The sequence below is a fragment of the Dromiciops gliroides genome, chromosome 1, assembly GCF_019393635.1.
Source record: "Dromiciops gliroides isolate mDroGli1 chromosome 1, mDroGli1.pri, whole genome shotgun sequence".
Lineage (NCBI taxonomy): Eukaryota > Metazoa > Chordata > Mammalia > Microbiotheria > Microbiotheriidae > Dromiciops > Dromiciops gliroides.
Genome location: NC_057861.1, coordinates 203,937,099 through 203,943,098, shown reverse-complemented (window position 1 = coordinate 203,943,098; position 6,000 = coordinate 203,937,099).

Here is a 6,000-nt window from a genome sequence, read left to right as displayed (position 1 = left end):
AAGAGGAAAGCTAAACCTCAGTCTTCTGATCTTCTGGTTGGGTAAGAAATTTCCCCTCCCTCTCCCTTTAACTGCTAAGTACTGGGCGTACTGGCTGCGTTTTCCCTTTAAATTTTTTCAAATGGACCTTTTAAACTCCCTAGTTACCCTATTTTTGATTTTAGTCTGTTTAACCAGACAAATGGGAGATAAGATAATGTTAATGCTTTGTTTTTCTGGATTTTCTATTTTTCTTTTTATTTTTGTTAAAAGAGCCAGCAACTTACTCACACAAGGAAATATCTCTCCCTCTCCCAACCATGCTTTTTCAGAGAAACCTGAAGAGATTCCTGCAGCTTTTCCCAGTTCTAACACTAATTGTTGCTCTAATTTTGCATGCCTGGAGGCAATGACCCACCCTCTAGAAGCTTTTAATCCCCTAGCACCTGGAGGCAAAGTGGGGGAAAAGGAATCCAGGCCTGAGTTCAAAATCAAGTCTGATTCAAATTGAGCTGGTCCCTCCCCTCCTCTGCAGACCCCACCCTCTACTCCCCCCCATGGCCAAGCCCATTGCTTCCCCTGCCTGGGAAGTCCAGAGATCTGATGCGCATGCTCAACTTTCTCTAACTACATTTGCAGCTTCAGGCTCAGCCCTTCCCAGCCCTGGCTATGCTTCTGAGACAACCTTAGAAAACCCTTTAAATTCCAGATATACTCGTTTGTTCATAATTTTGCTAACCTGCTTTTGTCTTTAATTAGTAATCTTATAAAGCATTTGTATGGTGAAAAGACTGACAGACAATATAGAGGGGTTAAAGAAGAAAAACTTAAGATGAATAAGAATGACGATCATCACCATAGTTCAAGACTCCACTTCTTTTTGCCATGGAAGGGTATATATTTTACAGAAATGTAGAAGTAAGCAGCAAGGTATTGATATGAGTATGGGGGATTTTAGATATCGGAATCAAAAGTGTTCTGAATTCACTCAGAGTATTAATGTCAGTTCAGAGGTTACATAGGATTTCTATGCTATTACATATACATTTTGAAATTAATGGTATGAGTTTATTTTCATAGAGATTTCATGCTTTGAGATTGTGTCTTATACTTAGTTTTTAAAACAAGGAGAATATTTGTAAAAGCTTTTAGTCATGTGATCAAGTTTATATTTTATAATACTCTTATTAATATTAAGTTCATGTTCATTTAGATTTCCTTAGTTTGAATTTCACTGTCTTTATTGTTCCATGTGTATTTTCTTCTATTCAATTCTCTAATTTTGAAAAAATTGCAAGATGGTTTTGATTTCATAATACAATGTTAATTCTAGGAGTATTGTGCTCCCATATTCTGAGTTGTTTGTTTTTGTTATTTTTTTTTCCTCAACTGATTATTTGATCAAACTCTTTAAAGCATTTCCCTGGCAAATTGGTTGCCATGGCAAGTGTAAATTGATTCTAGAAGTATTATTTTTGATGAGCATATTAAAAAAAAAGGGGGGGGCATTTGTAAAAGTTTTCTTTTTTTTCAAAAAAAAAAGTTTTCTTTGAGATTCTGTTATGCTTTAACTTGTATTTAAATATGTTCTGATTTTCACAAAAGTAATTGTATACTAAGTAAAAAAGGGGTATTATTTGAAATTGTTGCATAATTATATATTGTGTTTCTGAGTCAAGATGTATTCACATTTTTTGCTATCATTTATTATCCTCAATTTTTAAATCCATATGAGACTTGGATTATGGGAAACTTATCATTTAAGACATTAATTGCCTTTATTCTGAGTTATCAGATGCCAGTTGGCCAAGGTGCCATCCAATCACAAGAGGAATACATGCAAGAGCAGACACTGAACTGTCACATGAGGGGAGACAGCATGAAGTTAAGGGTATGGCCGAGGGAATGGCTTTTGACAAATGTTGAGGTTGGATTCGCTTGGTTTAATATTTTATTTTATTTTTCCCCACAGTATTGTACAGATGGCTGGAAGTATTGATCCCACCCATCTCACTTCTACACCTGGCTTCTATGCTCCCTCTTATATGCTGATGCCATGGACCACCTCAATCCATGCATCTGATTAAGTCTGACTCAGTTTCCTCCAATATGTTCGGTGGCATGGACATATATTCCATCCACCTATTTTACAGCCTGGCATACTGCATGGGCAGTTTATATTGATCAAGTGTGGGAATGCTCATCATCCCATCATTTCTCTGTTCTTTTATGGTAACCCCCATAATTATCTCAGGTGTCATGATAAGTAACAGTGTTGAATCTTGGCCTTGACACCTGTTACCAATTATATTAGATTTTTTTAATTTCTCATAGTGTCATGAGGATAATTCAGGGCAGATGATGCAAAAAAGTGATGAAACAGAATAAACACTTATTTTTAATAATTAATATTGCCAGGCAAATGTCCTTCTCAATTACCCTCCATAAGGGGGGACCTATAGTAATATAATTTAAAGAATGTTTCAATTTTTCGTTTTATTATATTGTTTCATGTGTAACAACTAAGATTCTGAATTCCCTTAGACATGTTTTTCAGAACTTTCATTGTTTGATTTGATATTGGCAAAGCTATTTTAAAGTTGTGTTAAGCTCAATTTTGTAGGAAATTTTCCTGGCTGATTACCAGCACCCCACACATCAAACCCTGAAAAGACTTCCATTCCACGACTACACCTAGAGGACATATGAAAAAAGACTTTCAGAGACTTTTAATGAACAGTTTTGTGTTTTTTTTTTCCTCTTTACTCTTTCGTTATAATATACTCTCTGCAGAGGCCCTCCCTTTGCAAGACCAATGTCAAAGCGTCGGTTCATGTGGACAAAAAATCGCCCCTCTGGACAAAACTTTCCTCTCTCCCTTTTCTATATTGTTATTAACATACTGTTAGTTAAGCATAGGGATATTATATTCTGTTATTTTTGACTGTTTCATCAAGGAAACGACTGTTTCTTGAAGGAAACAAAGCGGGGAACTGTAACAATTGGAATGAGGCCACCTGCTAGAGACTTACTGTAGAAGAGTTCCACCCATGAAGCAAAGGTCTTTGAGGGCAAGACCAGGAGTCTCTTCTTTGGCATCAGGAAATGACATGGGCGAGTGGGAGGAGGAAGGAAGACACTGGCGCTCAGTCTCGCTCTCTTTCCTTTGGACTCTGGTGGAGAGCGGAGCTAGAAATGTGCTCTCCCTTTAATAGATAGGAATCTAGGCCTTTCTCTCTCTCTTTATCAAATTCTTATTCTCCTTAATAAATGCTTAAAAGTCTAACTCTTGCTAAAGCTTATAATTTATTGGCGACCACTCATTAGATATTTTAGACAGTTTAGCTAGAATTTTAGCCCTTAACATGCTTACTATACTTTTGGGGTACAAGCAAAAAAGTAATCTTTACATAGTATACATGCTGTGAAACTTTATCCATATGAGGTATTTCAATGAAGTATCACTGACCTATTGTGCATATTCATTGAAATGATAATGAGAATCCTGCATGATATTTTAGAAAAGTTTTATTCTAAAATAAGCTCTCATTTTTTTTCCTGAAGAACATATATTAACTTCCAATTTAATCCTAAGAATTTACTTTTGGATATATGTGGGTGTTGAAATAATAGTTGTTCTTAACCCCCCAGAGATAATAACTGAACTGCTAGTCGTTTTGCTGAAAGATATGTGAATCTAGCTGACTTACTTTTGTATATTTAGAGGACATTAGCAATCAAAGAATTGGTTGAGGAACATTAATAAAATGTGCTGAAAACAGCTTTTAATGTGTTTGAAACACTATCACAGCAGGCTCAACTTCTGCACCATGAGCAATCAGAAAGTTCTGACAGAAAGATGTTAAGAAATAAAGGAACTGAAAAGTCAATTTATGCTTTCAAGGCTCAGGTGTTTTATGCTTCACATATAGGTGGCTATCCAAAATGGCAACCTCAAATGAGAGTGTCAAAGTAGAGACATTTCTGATGGAGTTGAAGAACTCAATAAATTAAAAAATACATAATTATTTCACTTTTAAAGATATAATGTAGAAGAATAAGACCACAAACATAGGGTAGTTATATATTATTTGGATACCTTGTGTTTTGATTTTTACATGTTTTTACTTTCTAATAACCAAGACTATCATTGCCCAATAGAATTGTTCTTTAGAAAATAAAAGGAGGGAAAAAATCACTTCAACTATATCTGTTTGTGTATTAAAACTTTTGAAACCCACAGCATTCACTCTGTCTCTCTGTGTGAAAAAAGGGGAATATATTTCTTCAACAATCCCCTTGAAACAACACTTACTATCTTACTATTAATTTGATATCATATATCATAAGCAGTGGTGTCATATCTTCTTTCCTCTTCTAATTTTCCTAAGTAGCTAAAAATGAACAATACCCTTTTTACTCTCCTTTATCTACCCCACTAGTACTAATTAAACCTCATTCTGATTGTTAAGAATCCCAACATGATTTTTGGACTCCACACACCACCCTTGTGTATCCATCCTCAGTTACCTACCTATTACTTTTACTTCTTTTCATCTTTTGTATAGGTGTTTATTAGGCACTTATCACGTGTTAGACACTATGAAAAGTATTTTACAGATATTATCTTATTTGAACTATTCTAATACCGTGGGGTACTACTAGTGTAAATCATCTGAAATTAAAGAAAAAAAAAAACCCTCAGTGTGACCCTCCATGCCTAAACTGATTTCGAGTCAGGACATGTCTACAGTTAATGGAAACAAATTAATTATTAAAGGAGAATGAAACTTACAATATGCCATTAGGGGATAGCAAAATAGGACAGAAGTAGCAAGTTTTCAGTCCAACCAATAGAGATAGAGTAAGGATAAAAATAAAATTCACCCAGTCACTGTGTTTCACTTGTGGTTTTGTTTATTTTTTTCTTCTTTTTGGGGGTGTGGGGTGTAGGGTGCAATAATGATCAGGCCCTGGAGTATGGTAATGTAATCATATCTGTCTGTGTAGAACATGCATACTGATCACCCAAACTTTTTACATGCATACTAAGCAACCTCTGTCCTTTGTCCCAATGCTCCTTGTTCAGGGCCAAACTGTTTCCCAGATATAATCCTCCTGTGCTCATTCACCCATCTGTCAGATGCTATACTTTCTCTGAACAAGGTGAACTCTAATCTCAACTCCTTCCATCTAAGGAGCTATCTCATCAGTTCCTGGAAGGTTACAAGAAGCACTACAAAAAGAAGCTTTTACATCATCATTGTTGTTATTCTTATCTTGAAATATTGAAGTCTTCACCAATGAAGGAATATTGGAGAAATCTAATTGTCCCAGAGATTTTATAGATTGTGACTATGTCCTCAATTCCCCATGGAATTATTCAGGAAAAGGAAACAGATAGATGGACATATAGGACATTTATTAAATACCTACTATGTCCAAGGCAGCAGTTACAGTGTTGAGGATACAAATAAAGAAAACAAGGTGATCCCTACTTTCAAAGGAACTTAGATCCTAATAAAGACATCAAATAGAGATCAATTTACAATATAAGTCTCAAGACCAGTTAGTCTTTAACAGAACATTTCTGGATAAAAATGTGAGTTAAAATTTAAAAGCTTAGGACAGATTTTTTTTTTTTGGGGGGGGTGAAGCAATTGGGATTAAGTGACTTGCCCAGGGTCATACAGCTAATAAGTGTCAAGTGTCTGAGGCCGGATTTGAACTCAGGTCTTCCTGACTCCAGGGCTGGTGCTCTATCCACTGAACCACCTACTGCCCCAGGGACAAGATTTCTTTTTTCTTTTTTTTATTTTTATTTTTTGTGCAGGGCAATGAGGGTTAAGTGACTTGCCCGGGTCACACAGCTAGTGTCAATTGTCTGAGGCTGGATTTGAACTCCTGAATCCAGGGCCAGTACTTATACACTGCGCCACTCACCTGCCCCAGGGGACAGATTTAATATGGCATCAGACTCATATTTAATAAGATACCTTATAAGTAGGATAAGTGAACTAA